This window comes from Perca flavescens, chromosome 1 (genome assembly GCF_004354835.1).
Source record: "Perca flavescens isolate YP-PL-M2 chromosome 1, PFLA_1.0, whole genome shotgun sequence".
Lineage (NCBI taxonomy): Eukaryota > Metazoa > Chordata > Actinopteri > Perciformes > Percidae > Perca > Perca flavescens.
In genome coordinates, this window is record NC_041331.1 from 18,628,628 (window position 1) to 18,646,503 (window position 17,876).

Here is a 17,876-nt window from a genome sequence, read left to right on the forward strand (position 1 = left end):
GACGTCAATAACAAGATTGTTCCAAGTTGAAATATGCCATCAACAATTGGTCAACAAGTATCATTCATATGCTAATTTGACCTGAAGATTAAATATTGTAAAAGCTTTAGCTGTATCAACAAACAGTCAAGAGTGACTGGTGGACATATTAACCTGATTTAAAGATCTAATTTACCAATTGTAATGTGTTTATTTGCTACATGCTTGAACCAATGGTAATGATGCATAATCAACATACAATTAATAACCTTTTGGGTTAGGTAAAAAATAAAACATTACAATCTGTTAACAGCAAACAACTGATATACACAGAGACAAACACATGCACACACAACAAAATAAGTATAGGTGATCACTTGCTCATGGCACTTATTTACTTGATAATTCTATAAACTACACATTGAGTTGTCTTTCTGACAGATAGCAAAGCACATTTTACTGTTCACACTGACCAAAACTGGACCAAAATGAAGTACAGTGAAATTGTTTTTATGGATGGTGTATAAATCTCTGTTGTATATAGATATCTGCAAATCACTGCCAGTCCCTGTAAACTTTTGCTTTTCTGAGCAACTTCTTAGGCTTCTGTGTTTGTTCAAATATAGAAATATTAACTTTCCCCAAATAAGGTTGACCCCGCCAAAAATTAAATACAGCATACAAATATCGCAAAAGCCCCAAATGCTAAAAAATAGTTACTAAAATTACAATGGTAAGACAGAGGCTAGATGTTGTTCCAAATGTGACTATGTTCACTCATATTAAGATTCTTTCTCCAGAATGGTAGCACATTCAAGCAGCACAATAAAGGAGTCATCCAGTCAAGAAAAATCTGTTTACATGTGTGCAAACGAAAACATGCACACTGACAATTGCTGCAGCTTTCTGTGAGCCACGGCCTCATATTTTTCAAACAAATTGATTTCCATTACATCGAACAACTGTGGCGACTTTGGTACTTTGAGCATAAAGCAATATAGCAAAATGGATCTGTAGTGGTCTCAGAGCTGATGTGCACAGAAATGTGTGAAACAATTAGGCATTCTATTCTCTAATAGGTGTCAGGAATATTGCTGCCTCCAAAATAACATTTTCTTTATAAAATCTAATTTTGTAAATCAGCAGGCGTGTACAGTTGAAAAATACATTAAAGGTGCATATAGTATACTGATTATTGAAAAGATTGATTTTAACAACCAAGCAATTATGAAATTGCAAAGAGTTCAGTTTGAGTGCGTTCTTTGTGTTTTCTGCAACTTTCATTAACAGGCCATCACTCATTGGTATCATCTTTGAGTCATCTTCTCACACTGAAAGAAAAACGGAGGAATGGAGGAATTACATAGCTGTACACGGCATTCCTCTGATCAATGTAATGCCTGTGTCCTGCTGAGCGCTAGTATTGGGCTGGTGTTGCAGCAACAGAAGCTGAGAAGAAAGAAAGGGAGAGAGAAAAAAGAAAGAACAAAGAGCCAGGGGACACTGAAGGTATGAATTTGAACCATGAGGAGGGAGAATGAAGAGGATTAGGGGCAAAGAGAAAGAAACAAGAAAGAAAAGAACAGAGAGAATTGTCAATAATGGAGCCAGTATAGCTGATTACTTCATTCTGTGGCTGCTGTGTCCTGTATGTTTTCTGCACCCTGGCTCCATCGAAAATGAGCAGTAGTATCGGAGAGAGAAAAAGTTACAACGGAATTGTTGCAATATAGAAAAATAACATTGTTGATACGTTAAAAAAATCTAAATAAATGGAAAATTAAGTTTTATCGCAAATGGGGATATTTCCAAATATGTGACATTGTCATAGATGTGTGAATGACTGGGTATTCATTTGCACATTATATATTAAATAGAGTTGCAACTTGCTGACCTCTGTGATGGGAGGTATAAGGAATATTACAGGACAGACTTCCATTGGGCTGAACACTATCATAAAAATACTAATCCACTTATTCCAAGTGACTATGAAAAAACAATATGTGCAGTGCTAATTTCACTGAGCACTTAATACAAAAACAATTAGGCTTAGTAAGCAAGTTCACTTTAAATGTTGCGCACAGCACCTTTATTTTTTGTCAGTTCACCAAATCTATTGTGAAGTGACACCATATTTGTTACTGTGCATGGACAACTAGTAACCACATATTTCACTGCTAAAGCTGCAACTTGTAACTTGTTGGCATCATCAAATAAATACACACTACCACCTAAAAGAATCAAGGACTTGTTATGCCATTTGTTGGTGTTGGAAAGCCCTCAATCAATAATTAGACAGAGACCAAACATGGAGGCTGGCAGTTTTATTGAGGCAATTACTCACATGCACTCACAGTAAAAACACTTGTGCACTGATTGGCTACCTTACCCAGTGCTGCTGTAGGAGCAATTACCTCAAAACATAAAGCTAGTGCAGTTTCACACGTGCTTTTACCTACACAAAAGTGAACAAAAATACTAAACCATTACTTGTTGGGTTGAATGTGGTCAGGTTGCTCTGTTCTACTGTTCGAGTTGTCAGTGCTCCGCTGGCTGAATCATACTGTGTATCAATTTAGTATTTTTCTGTTACTTTCACAGCTGTACATCATGTTTAATCTGCCATAGTAGCAACCTCAACCATGTGCATTTGTTATGTGTAATCTGTGGAGGTTCTTAGAAGTATTTTTGTGGCCTTGTCTGTAAAAGAAAATCCTCTTCCATCTGGGCATCTGGACTTATGTGAGAAAAGCAAGACTTAAGTGCTTTTTGACAGTCATCCAGTAACTTTACAGTTACAAGATATTAGATGTATGACTATCTGCTTATTTGGGAAAAAAATGTGATTCATGATTTTTCTATTGTTTGATAAATTTAACGTTGTTTTTCAGATTCTTGGCCAAGTTTTATTTTTAATGTATACCTGAATATCAGAGTGTTATCTTGATTAGTTGTATATCAGCATTTGTAAAGGTTTTAAATATTTAGTGTTATCTTAATTGTATGTGCCACACTATAGGGAGGACATAGGTCACAGGACTATAATTGGTGGCCATTTTTCAAGAGAGGCAGAGAGATAAAACAGATGGAGACATATCCTTGGATATGACAGGAATCCCACCCAGGAGTAAATCTCACATTCCACTGATTCCACAGGCTAGTGCAGATTTGTGGAATCAGAAAAAGAAAAGAAAAAGATGGCTAAAGTGACTTGCTTTGTGCTCAGCACTTAGCAGTCAGAATGAATGTCAGGTTGCTGTGGTCCGGACCAAGAAAGGGTACTAAGCTCCCTGCCATAAAACCTATATGACATTGTACAATATATGTATTATATATTATATTATTGCTTATATATATATATATATATATATATATATATATATATATATGTCTTTGGGATAGCACCAAGATAAGACTTCCGTGTGTATCACAAAACAAAGGGAAAAGGTAATGAGGACAGGGGTGTGAAATGTCCAAGAAATCAGATAAGAGTCTGAAGTAAGATTATGAAATGAGCTGTCAGTGAGTTGAGATCATGGAGGAAATGGCAATCAACACTGATAAATCCCTAGAAACACTGGAGCTGCTAGAATCAATCTGGCTGAGGCCCTTCCATAAAAATAGAATGAGAGTAGAACGGACATTGAACTGTTTGCTGTGGTCATTTCAATCAGGAGAGACTTTGTTTAAGAGTGAAATAAGTTTAAATAACATGGTTCATAATAGGTTGATATGTTAGAGTCTTTGGTGATTAGACTGTATAGCAAGGTTGAATTTATAGGGGTATAGAGGCCATGGATATACAGAAATATCCCCCTGATGGAGTCTAGGCACTGATGGTGGTGATGAAGGCATGAAGGATGAGCCTGACGATCTGGATGGATGTGATGTGAAGTGGGGCTTCTGATGATGGAGGAACCCTGGGCGCTGGGAATGATGAGAACTGGAGCTGAATGAGAGAGGAGAGAGAGAGAGAGAGAGAGAGAGAGAGAGAGAGAGAGAGAGAGAGAGAGAAATGTAAAGCAATGAGCTCTTTCTTTCTGATGAATTTACGCTAAGCTGCATTGGACCAGGTGTCCTGGGGGGAAAACAAACAAATTAATGTGCACAAATTTTAAAAATCAAGCTCTCAAATGACCAACTCCACTGTTCGTTTGTTGCAAAACCTCAGGAATCAGTGACTAGCTGCAAGTCGATTTCTGTGAATGTTTATGCTGAAGGTAGCCTGCTACAATGGTCACAGTTATTTCCAATGGTAATAGAGGGGCAAAGTCCCTCCCCTTTTGGTGAACCCCATGGGGCCTTATTTCTGAAAAAATATATATGATAGAGAACGAGGAGTGAAACAATTGTTTGATCCTGTTTGAATTGAGCCATGAATTACACATTTGATGTTTGTCAGTTTATAAGATCACATTGCAAGTCCAGAACATCTTAGTTTGTAATAGTACCACTTTGTTTTATTTGAAACCGCTCAGTGAAATACATTTCTCGTCTTGCACAATATACATCACCTTGCTTGTTGCTCAGCTCGCTTGCTAGCTAGCTAGCTTAGCTATGTTCCACAACACATGTAACATTATCTTGCCTGATGTGTTTTATCCAGCATCGTTTTATCAACCAGGAAGCAAAAGAACGAGCAAGACTCATTGCTCGTGTGAGTAACGTTACATCCCATTACTTCCTGGTTTGAAACACACAGGCATCGTATCTACTGCGAGACGTCAGATATGTGACTTTGGGGTGAGTGGTCTTCCTAATTACTTATTTTCACAGTCTTATACTTCAACAGTTTTACAACAAACTTGAGACTTTTTCTAAGGTCCCTTAGTGGTCCACTGGAAGGGGAGGGACTTTGCCTCCCTATGGAACACATAAAAATGGCCGCCGCTCTAACCATCTTGCTATGTTGATTTGAATGGGAATGTTTGTTTTACTCTCATTCTATTTCTATGGGCCCTTCTGCCCACCGTCTTGACCTTGGCTGGATCTATATATACACAGCACACATGGAATTAACACCGTCTGACCTTGACAGACAGCTGTTTCTCTAACAGTCATTGGAGGAATGGACAGACATGTCATATGATTAAGATATCATCGAGAAACACATTTAGCAGGAGTATCCTGCCCACTCATGTATAGTGTTCTCCAGATGTCTGTTTCAGAACTCCTGTGTACATGCTGATGCAGGACCATGTATTTCAGCATCACCATATTCATTTTCATAGGTACACAGATGATACTAGTTCTACATCCGGTGACTGAGTTAATACATCCATTGTCCAGTCTGTCAGATACCAAAAGCTGAATTGCACATCTTGAGAAAAAACTAGTCCATGCTCCTCTGAACTGCTCTACGACAATGCTGTCTGTCCAGGTTGCAACCAGAAGTGAATTTTAAGTAATTCTACAAGACGGCACATTCTTGCCTCCTTTCACTGGCTTGTGAGTTTTGATTGACAATTGATTTTAAGATCTCACTGATGATAACCTTTGAGGAGAGGTGCCCAGCACCATTTTAGATAAGTTGATTCCCTATGAAACACAGCACAACCTGAGATCCTCCGGCATAGGTCTCCTCTATTCCTGCAACTCACTTTATAACAGTCCAAAACCCTTAGCTTTGGAACTCTCTTAGTGAGCATCTCAAGCTTGCCCTCAGGATCATCTTTTAAATTACTTAAATTCATCAAACTATTGATCCTGTATATATTGCATGTAAGTGGACATCAGACTTGTGCTGGACAAGACTTCTTTACAGGGATTTGGTTCATTGGAAGCTAGTCTATATCCACGACGTTCAACTTCCGGGATTGTTCAGGTGCTGCCGGAAATTCCGCCGGATGTCTTTCATTTTGGCTTGATGTCTGTTACCTCCTCCTTTCTTTGTGTTGCCTTTTTAAACTCCGGTCGATTTATGGGGACTATGCTTAACTGCTCCTCAGATCTCTGCAGGGTAAATCCAGACAGCTAGCTAGACTAAATGTTGAATCTGAGTTTTCTGTTGCACGACTAAAACAACGTACACCCAAACAAGTTCTTTCCCAAGGCTATTTTGCAGAGGTGCCATTGCTCCGTGTGGCGCCTAGCGCTGCCCAAGATGATTATGATTGCTTTACAGAAATGCCAATAAACCAGAACAAGTTTATCTCCCATCCCGGAATACTGTGTGGACTAGCCAGACCCTCTTCCGCAACACTGTAGAGGAAGGTCTGGGAATGCAAGACTAATTGGAAGCTGATATTGGATCTAAATGTACAAAATTATTCAGACCCACAAAGCCTTGCTTATGGTATAATTGATCCAGCAACTAAATTCTTCTCAATGTATTTTACCATATCTGCCTTTTCTGTGCCAGCTAATGAATAAGCTTCACCCCAAGGAAAGATAAGTCATACTGTATACAGTATGTGATGGGAAAGAAATAGCCAATTGCTTACTGAAATTCTCCATGAAATTCTCACTGCAGGTTAAACAGAAAAATGAGCAGTCTTAAATATGTTCAGGTCTTACAGGAACAGTGGACCTGACAGACCAGTCAACATGAGGATTACCATAGGAACTGTTGGAATAAGTAACTTGGACCGGTTTGTCTGTAGACAGGAGGAGACAACAGCACATTTGCAAACCCATGGAAAAAGAGATGGAACGATGTAGATGAGATGTACATCCAGAGTACTGGCCTCCGGGGGAGTGTCAAATGGTAGTGTGCAGACACCAAGGCAACAAACATGAGTTGAGTCTATAAAACATTCTGCAACAGAATCCATGATGCCTTGAGAGTAATACTGATTGTTCAAGGATAAACATCTGAGTTTGAAGAAGAATTAGGGGAAATGGTTTGGCTCACCAGCCCCCCTTTGCTTACTGATGAGCTCTGGGTAGGTTAATCTGAAGTATGCGGACTACACATTAAATCCAATGCTTTGTTTAATTCTTCTCTCTTGCTCAAAAGGGGAAAAGTGTTACCAACTGTATAGGCCCCTTGAAAGTCAGTGTTGTGATGTCAGTCTATGTTATCAGGAAGTTGTGTGGTTAGTTTTGATAAGGGTCAGAACTGATATGACAAATGACACATAACGGGGGCGTTTTGGTTGATCTGATTTAACCCAGTCTTTGTTGGTGTGTGGGCAGGGCCGGCTCTAGCCCATTGGCTGCCCTAGGCGATACTGAGATCCCCCCCCCCCCCTCCCTCCTCTTCCAACCTACCACCTAGGGCCACTTTAAACCACATCCATTCCATAAAATCATTCTGATATTACATTACATTATTACATGTCATTTAGCTGACGCTTTTATCCAAAGCGACTTACAATTAAGTGCTTTCAACTGTGAAGGTTCAAACTCCAGACAACAAGTAGTAAGTGCAAGTACATTAGCTTTAAATAAGCAAAGCTACAAAGAGACATGAAAGTGCAGGTTCAAGAATTCTTGTTTTTTATCAGAGGTGTAGTCGGAAGAGATGTGTTTTTAGCCTTCGGTGGAAGATGTGTAGGCTTTCGGCCATCCTGTACATTAGAGGTACACTATGTTGTATGTATTAAATTAAAAAAATAATTTTATTTTTAGTAACTTTGGAACTTTACAAACTCCAACAACAACTTTAGCCATTAGCCATGTGGCTTTAATGTGCCCCTCATTTATACATAACGTTACTCATTTATCCTTGGTCCATCCTGACGGACTCATGGATATCAGAACTTGTTGTGGAGGATAGGGTGTCTGCAAGCTGTAGTGTAGAAGCAGGGCCAGTTGTGTCTGTTGCTCCTTCACCTGAAGGCAAATACATACAATTGATGTTAATCTTTTAGTACCTCATGTTTCTAAGTCTAGATCAAAAATTGCTTTTATGTTTAAAGCACCTTCTGATTGGAATAACTTACCATTAAATATTCGTTCGATTTCAACTTTCAGACTGTTCAAACATGCCTTGTCAATTCATTTTCATACTAACTGTACATGTAGACTTTAATTCTCTCCAGTTGTATCTCATTCTTCACTTTTCTTTTCTTATTGAACCACTTAATCACACTCTTTCCACAGTAACGTTTGGTTATATGTTGATGTATCATTATTCCCTGTTATTTATTATGTTGTAATTGTAATTTTTTTTTTGTGTGTGTAATGTTTTGTTTATTATGTTTGTATGTCTGTAATGTTATTTTTGTTGTATTTTGTTCAGGACCCCCTCGAAAACGAGATGGTACATCTCAAGGGGTTATCCTAATAAAAGAATTTCAAAGAATACAGATACATGATGGCAATAGGCAATACACTGACAGATTTTCTCTCTTGTTCACATGTTGAGATTTATCACTGATCTTGTGAGTCACAATACAACAGGCAGTAAATACATCTAAATCATAATTTTTTTTAACAAGATCAGTGGTGTTTAATGGAGTGAGCCATTATTAAAACATTTGAAATTGGCATTATGTGTAAATAAATCATTGTTTAGTAAGCTTTTAAGTAAAATAAAGATTATTAAATAGACTTACCTGCTGCAGGCTCTGTGTTTCACTGGTTGATGTGCTAGGTGTGATCCTAGATGTCCCTTCACCTGCAGCTGTATTCAATCACAGAGTATAACCAAATCAGTGGAGTTCAATAAAATGAGTGAAACGATCGAGAAAGAGGTTGAGTTGTAGTCGATGTTTTACAACAAATGGAAGGGTGAGGTCATATTTTGAGTGTATTTACATAATCTGGAACTATAACAGATGATTTAGCTATTAATATGCATTTATAGCCCACTACTACTTATTACTTAATCTCATACTATTACTACCACCAATAACTATAATAAATAAACAAACTTACAAGGTTCAGAGAGAGGCGAACCTGGGGGATCAGCTGAGCTTTCTTCAGGAGGGGAGGGTCTCTGCAAAAATTTCTGGAGTGCATCTGGACATTTTAAAATATAAAATAATATAGGCATAACATAACACCACTCATCACCAACACCATTACATTTATTGCGTGTATTCACAGGTATCTACTATTTACATGACCACAATCCAGGCAATGTATTATGTGGAATGCACGTATCAGATTCTACATTAAGATAGAATAGAATTTGTCAGCTAAATATTTCAATAGCCTGACCAGAGTGATAGAGAAAACAGTGAGACGTCAGGCTCCTGACGTCTCCCAAACATGCCACAGCTTTCCATCTCATAGCACCATCGCTATGTTTTCTCTGATTACTTTGAATGTGTACCTAGCTGGAAGGCTAGACAAATGTTAAATGAGAAGAGAGAAGAAAACACTAGCTAGGCTACTCCTTAAAGCAGTTTGGCTAACAAGGCTAACCCTAGGTTTTTATTTTCCTTTTTCAAAGACGATTTTGTTGCTTGTGAAAGACAGTTTGTGGATTAAGCTATGTAAACGATAGCCCACAGCCCAAGTGTTTATCCAAAGAATCTTATGTGTGACATAGTTAAAATGAACTGAAAGCTATGTGTCAACTTGTGTCAGTCTGTTCAACTTATTCTGTATGTTTATATCACTAGGGATACTGCTTGGAAAAATGTCGACACATGAGAACGTGCTTCCAAATATTGGTCATCTGTCAAACATTATTGAATACGTTTTGGTCAGGCTAGCTAGCTCCATTTACCAAGCAAGCTTACTAGGAATAGAAGAGAATGCTATTCTAGCTAGTGCTAGTGGAGCACGCAGTGATAACTAGCTTCTACCAGCAATGAAACTTCAACCATTAACAGTCACACACAACACAATTTTGACTAAATCAAAGCCGGTCTACGGAAAGCCGTTCCACTCCCTATTCAGCCCCATTGTATCGAATTTGGTTGCAGTTCCACCATAGTTCCACTGGGGGTGATCGCGGTCCAGTGCAAAATGAATGCGGAGATCCAGCTTGACGGCATCCGAAGCAGAGGCTGAATGTCAGAGTGAATATTTCGGCGTGGTCTTTAAAACATTAGCAAACCTCTTTCTAGTATGTGTATTGACAGGGAGAGCCTAACCGGTCAGCTTTGTTGTAGATGCCTCGAGAGAAAAAAGGAAGCGACTCAGAGCTTGCCGTAAAGCAGTATCTCCGGCCGTATATGTGTATTACGTCATTGACATTTTAAAAGGCTTTTTAGAACAAAAAAACAACTTTAAAAAAATCTAACACCAAGTAGTGTGTATTTTCTTTGCCTCCCCTTTCGAATGCAACGTTCAAATTACTAGACAAAAAATTATATCCTGAGAAAAGGATTTTGAGGGGTATAGCACCATAGAGTCCCATTCATTCTGCACTGGCCTGTGAGCGCCCCCTATGCGGAACTCTGGTGGAACTGCAACCAGTTCAGAAGCCGGAAGTAACGAGGGAGTGGAACTTCTTCCTATATTAGAAATTCTTTGAATAAACTTTAGAACTAATGTCTGAGATGAAAATACATACCTCTATAGTGGGCTTTCTTCTCCTCCTCCTCTTTCTTCGTTTTCGTCCCAGTGCACCAGTTTGGACCTTTTTGTTTTGAGAATTGATATTCTAACTAACGTTAGCTTGATCGAGTGTGCCCATATTTCATTTTTTAACATATTAATCAATCACCACTAGAGGGCGCCCCCCCTAGGCAATCGCCCAGTTCGCCTATAGCAATCGCCGGCCCTGTGTGTGGGAGATTTGGAGATTCAGATTGAGATTGTTTCCGGAAGGAGGAAGACGGATGTGAGCATGCTACAGGCTGAAGCTGGAAAGCCACGTTTCCACACGGAAAACATTATTGGAGAGAAAGACTAATGATTGAAAAAGACGTATTCTTGTTTCCCACAGCACTACTTGTGTAAATACACCTTTTAAAGCCTGAACTACACACCAAGGAGCGAGTGGCGGAGATGTCAACGCGAGACGCTGGAGCTGCTCGGAGTACACGAGCAGGCTGTCCCTCCCGATGACCGACGCTAGCAGGCCCGGCTCCTAAACGTGGAACGACACAGCGTAGTACATAGTATAGTGGTATAGTATAGTATATAGTGTCTGCATTGACTACAGACCACAGACTATTGATCCCAAACCGCTGTAAAGAGTGAGAGTAAGAGCGGCGTAGGGTTTGGATATCTTGCATAGCATTTCAAAACATCTGCTGACAGCATCCAATTAGTGGAAAAGCCATCTGTAGATGAACAGTTTTTGCTAGGTCCATAGCTAGCTTGATTACACTGGTTTAATGAATAACTTTATCAAGAAATGACATTTTCTTAATTTGAATATGAAACAGGTAATCAAATGGAGCTTATAACAACTTTGCAGAAAAGTAGTTTTGTGCACATCCCATTTTATAATGTGGCCAGGTTTAGGTAAATTCAATTAAATTCATGCAAGTGCTTGATGAATCAAACATTTTCTAAATATGCCATTGAGAGTACATTGATGTTAGCGAAAGCTGCTTAGCCTGTTCATGATCATGGGGAGCTGGAGCCTATCCCAGCATGCAATGGGAGACAAAGAGAGACAAGAGCAAAGAGATGACAAACACAGTTACATCTATGGGCAATTAAGAAGTGCCAATTAACCTGACTTTCACCACTGTGGGAGGAAACCCTCACAGACACAAGGCAACCATGCAAACTCCACTCAGACAGCATCTAGCACGTAGTTTTCTTGCTGTGAGGCGACAAGGTTAACTACCATTAACATTACACTCCTAAAAATGTTCTTTACAATTGAGGATTGGGATCACCCTTTGTCTGCTCCTGCTGATTGCTGTTTTATTGCACCAGTTGATGCCTTGCAGACAAACTATTAATGGACATTAATAATATAGCAATGCTATATATTGTACCTATGAATGAATATTTATAAAGCCTGGTTTTATTATATGGGAAGATTAAAGTCTCCTCTCTCTAAAAGATAAATCTGAGAAACGTAAGCATATTACATGTCTTTATCACATTGTCTGCAGCAACAGCCTCTGTCTCAGCTTTCCGCACTGAGTTATGACCTCATCATCTCGTTTGTACAAAAGGGAAAAATTAAATTAGTTAGAGTAATGAACCTAGGTGCTTTTCATAAGAACTTCCCCTGCTCATTGTTGCCCAAGTCATTTAAGACTAATCTGCCACATATACCCCATCTCACTTAAATCCCGGCCCTCTGAAAGAGCTGTCAGGGGTCTGCCTTTTCAAACATGACTCCCCATGGGGGTCCTAGATCACAGATGAAAGTGTGCTGAACGATCTGGCAGACCGGGGTGGAGGGATGGCATGAAGGGACTTAGGAGTGCGATTCATCAAATTAACAAATTTGCTTTCCTTTTCCCGGTAGGCAATGGAGTAAATTCTTGGGTACTTAAAACAGTGTTGCACTGACAAGGAGGGAGAGGGGGGGGAGTCGGAAAGGTAGAGGGAAGTTCTCAGTAAGAAGGCGATGTGAGTGTGAATGTGTAATTAATGACACTCTTACTCCTAATTAAAACCTCTTAGCTTTCTCCTCACACGGTTGCAGCAGCTGGTATAGACAAGGCCCTCACTGCGAGATGTGAGACATACATTTGATGACAGTATCACAAGGCAGCACCTGCTTATGTCTACACCTGTCATTGCTGGAATCATACCTCATTCTGTCAATGAATTAACATCCTCCTGGGCTAAGAGAGAGAGAGAAAAAAGTGGATTATCTCATCCGAATGGAAATCCCTGGTGGCTCGAAGGTGGTACTATGTATCCATTTTCAAAATTAAATATATCGTTGTTTGGTTCAGCTAGGCAGACACCTGCCTCCTCTAGTAAAAATGGCATATTCCAGATCTGAGAGATTTCCCCCAGGAACCACATCACAGTATTGCCTTGTAACTATAACTTAATATCATGTCAAAATCTCCTGAGGATGATACAGCTAGTCTAGCCCCAGAAAGAGGAAAAACAAGAGCAAGTCAAACGCTCAGAGAAACAGATGGAGGCCAAAAGCAGGTGGAAGAAAGAAAGAGAGAGATGCAGCGTAAGGGAGTAAGGGAGGGAGAAAAAGGAAACCCACTCACAGAAGGAGACATAACACAATACCCCCAGATAATAACAGCAACATGGGAACAATAAAAGGCTATCAAGTCATTTGAAAAAACAATAGGAAATGGCACTCCCTAAACGGGAGTGCCATTTAGTATTAAATTTTAATGTTAGTTCAATAAATGATTCTGTTGTCTTTTACAGAAGTGTCTTTAACCAGGGCAGACCACACGGGCAGTCCTGCGGGACACGCAGAAATGCACTTCTTGCATGCCATCTCACTAATACTCTTGCTCTGGTATCCATTCTTTTAGCTGTGTCTATCCTCTTACACTTTCACCTAAGACCTGTTGGGCAAATCAGTTTCTATGGTTCTCCCTCCCTTATTAATATTACTTAGCTGCTTTATTTATGTTTCACACAATTGGCTTCCGCAGCTTCTCTACTCAATAGCTGACATTCCTTTTCCATAGAGACGATTATTAATAATTGCTGATGTCATACTGATGTTTTGATGTTGTTGCTGTGGTTGACCGATGACTAGATCACATTATTGGTGTGCTGTCACCCACAGCGATATTCTGTTGAATAGAAAACTGTAAGTGAATGTGAATGCGATTGTGTGTGTGCAGTCAGGTGATTGGCAGGTAGCTCAGGCAGACATCTGACAGTTGACGAACACATGATTCAGAGGCTCACCTGCTCTACTGTTTAGACCTGTTTATATTGTTTATAATTGCTTTCTTAGGGATCACTTAAGCCTTAACTGACTCGATGCTTTAAAGAAAGAAAGAAGTGATAATGAAGAACATTGCTCTATTTCAACGATGAGACATGTTGCAGTTGAAAACTGTAGAAAATTGATTCAAGCAGTGAAACAACTTGTCATCTTTGTGCTCCCTGATAGCATGATCAATTGCTACTGTGGACATTTCAATCACCTACACTGTCTTGGTAAGCCACACTTGATCACTGTCGGAGAAGCTCAAGATGGTCAGTGATTGCTGTATAGAGACACTTTTATTTGTGTCAAGCTGGTGGTCTGGCAGACCTGAGATGAAAATAGTCCTGAAAATAATCTTTCAGCATATGGGAAACAATTATTTGAAGAAAATATCCAAGAATCCATGTGAAAAAAGTCATTACTGAGGTTTATCTTGCAGTATAAACTGTGGATATGGATTAAAGGGGTGGTTCAGAATTTTGAACATAGGACCTCATTTCCAAGTTAGCCAGTGTGTTATTTATCAGTGAAGACCGTTTTCAACATGTTTCATCCAGTTCTTCTATTTGCAGAGTTCGCTGGTGCTAGGCTAGCGCAAGTCAACGGATTATGCAAGCCTGCCACTAAAAACAGTCTTACCCACTCCACAGTACACCCAGGGCAGATAAATTATAACGCCAGACTATCGATGAAAATGTCTGTGTTGATAGAATAATGTTAGCTAGTCTAGCACCAGTGAACTCTGCAACTAGAAGGACTGGATGAAACGTGTTGAAAACGCTCTCCACTGAAAAATAACACACTGGCTAACTTGGAAATGAGGTCCTATGTCCAAAATTCTGAACCACCCCTTTAAATGTATACTGACAAGTAATTCTGCAAGATTTGTGTATCACAAAATAGTGATCTATGATCATTACATCACTTTTTTGAGGCTCTGTAAAAGTAATGATCAAATTCATTTCACTTATCAATAAGCTCACACAGACACTATCCTTTCGGCTATATTTACTTTTCATTGACAATTTAAATCTGCACCAAGTAAAGTATTTTGTGCTTATGTTTTCAAAACAGCCAGAAGGAAGGGAAATATGATAAATTCTTTAAGCCATGTTGATTAGCCTACTTTTCCTTTTCATATTCTGCCATATAGACAATACTATCTTGCTCTTTTACATTGTTGAAGATATTTTGGTCCATTTCTTTGTGAATGTAGGTGAAGATTATCTGTTCTTGGTGGATTTAGTATTGTATTGCTTCTTTCTTTACTTATATTTATATTGGTGCACTACTGTATAATATAGTTTTCTATAATGACATAAGTCATTCTTGATCAATTGATTTCTTTAAAATGTGTCTGTTAATTTGCACACATCACATCACGGCTTAACTCGTACACACCATATTTATCTATGTATTTATTATATTGATCCTTTTTATTGGTGGAGATTCCAAAGAGTCCAAAGATGCCAGATACGTCAGGCTGAATTAGAGGACAGACATTGTAAATGTATTTGTAGCCATGAAATGCATGACATCTTGATTTTGAATCCTTCAGTCAGTGTAAGCCATTTAGTGTAGCTTCAGTTCAGTGATGGAACGATACTATGTTACAACATACTGTACTGTATGTAATGCATATGTCTTACCTGAAGGAAGATTCGTAACGTCTCTGATACAGTAAGCCATGATTATATTGACAATTCTTCATGATTTCTCCTGTATGTCACTTTGACTGATGCGTAACACAGAAAATGTGATATATAGCTCTATAGTGTATATTTGTACATACTATAAATGCTATCAATCAAAGCAAACAAGGCAGCAGACTGACATTGCATTACTCTGTTATTGGAACACTTGACCAGTAAATGGGATTTAGTGTGGAGTAAAATACAATAAATTTCACAAAACTTCACCAGGCTTCAGCTCATTATTGATCCCCTGCATTTACTGGATATATTATATATCCTTATAGCCCACATTCATTTATCATCTTGAGAAATTGATATGACAATTGATATGTAATGGGGGCACTTTACATAATAAAATGCATTGTTTTAATCATATTATGTAAGAATTAATTAAAATAACTAAGACCCTTCTCATTTTGCATTTACAAATTAGAATAGTTCCATGTGTTTGCCATTGACAGGCATTCCCCTATTATACTGTACTTAATGGGGGACTTGTACTTAAATGCTAGGCACTCCAACTCTATGATGTCTTATAGGATTAATAAAAGTAAAGTGTCAAATCAGGTTATCATCATTTATTACAACAGTATAAATCAATCAATCAATCAATCAATCAAGCTTTATTTGTATAGCACCTTTCAAACATAATAAAATGCAATTGAAAGTGCTGAACAGTGATTGAAAAACAGACAAAAACAGGGATATAAAAAATGGATTTAGAGACTAAAAACGTGGATTTAGAGACTAATGCTCACTAAAATCAGAGTAATTGGTTGAAATAAACCATTATGAAATTGAAATATCATTTATAAAATAAATGTCCTCTTTTCTTTGAAAAAAGAATCCAATATTGAGATTCTGATTAAAATGCCTCAACAGTGACACCTGCAGGTAAGAGAGGAAAGGGCAGTCTGGGGGACAGAGGACACAGAGGTGAATGAACTCTGCTGTCCTCCCATCGGCTATCGTAGGGCGGGATGTCCTATATCAATTTAATGTACTTAATTTTTTTCATGCTCATCTGTTATTAGCCAAAACAATATGATAATGCAAGGGAGGACGTCCTCCCTAAAAAATCTGCAACCAGAACACAAGATTGTCATCGCGTTGGTCCAATGATAATTTCCGAGTGTGAGTAATGTTAACTTTTCTTTTCTTGTTTACAATCTATGGCAGTAAAGTGATCAAGATTCATACAGTAGCATGTCAAAAAATAAATTATAATTTGCAAATTACGAACTAGCCTAATACATTTTATTTAGCCCTTTTCAACAGATGCCACATTTCCTTTTTCAGATTTAAGTTTCATTACGTTACATGTCATTTAGCTGATGCTTTCATCCAAAGCGACTTACAATTGCTATATATGTCAGAGGTCGCACACCTCTGGAGCAACTAGGGGTGAATTGTCTTGCTCAGGGACACACGTATCGCAGTGGGAATTAAACCCAGGTCTCCCGCACCAATGGCATGTGTTATATCTACTGCGCCACCACCTCCCTAAGTTCCAGCTCGGTGAAAGGCCTAATTGTATTTATTTATTTTTATTTATTACAACAGATAACTTCTAAAATAAAATTAGAAGTTATCTGTTGTAATTATGGCTGATACTTTAGCAGGGCCATCACAGAAAAAAAAGGAAATGAAACGAAGAACAACTAAAAGCTAAAAGGGAAAGTGACAGAAGAGGTGTGAAAACCCGAGTCAATCTCCGTCAGGCTTTCAACATATGGCGACAATTATTGGATTGTAAATGATTCAAAACAACCCCGAATTGGCCCTTTAAGTATGAATAATGTCTATTTAATTCATAAAATAACTTTACATTGCGAGTCATGGTTGTACATCAGGTGTTTATTTATTTTCAGTCCGTGGTTGTATTTTTTTTTTGTCCCCCTGTACTTGTGTAAAGCGTCATATAAAGTAAAGCTTTATAAATCAAATTTATTATTATTAATTTGTTGGTTGCTACAACAAACTATTAATGCTTTGGCTCGTAACACAGTGACAGTGATTACGTCACCCGGTTTGACTTACGATAAATCCAGGCTAAGTTACCATATGCAACACTTGAAATTAAACGATGCATCTGTAACTTATTCTCTTATTGTAAATGAATGAATTGCTGTCTAAGAAAAACATTCAGCGCAACTATATGACCTCCCCGTAACGCTAACTTAGTAATACAGTGGGCATAAAGAAAAGACCTTTACGACAGCAGGTGTGGTAAAAACACTATCGCTTTTGTCCAAAGCGGCCGCTAGAATCAACACAAACTGAAATTTACAAAAAGCCACTTTAAATCAGATGGGTGTTGTGTAAAATTCCCACTGTAACATACTGGGTGCTGCGTCAACATCCCTCGTTGGACTGACAAGCTTCTAGTGACACAACACACACACAAGGTTCATTACTATGCATGTAACAATACTCTCAGGTAGAGATCAAACAATCAGTGATTCCACGCCAGCAGAGGTGCTTTACGGAAAACCATAGGACGTGGCCGGTGTGTCTTGAAG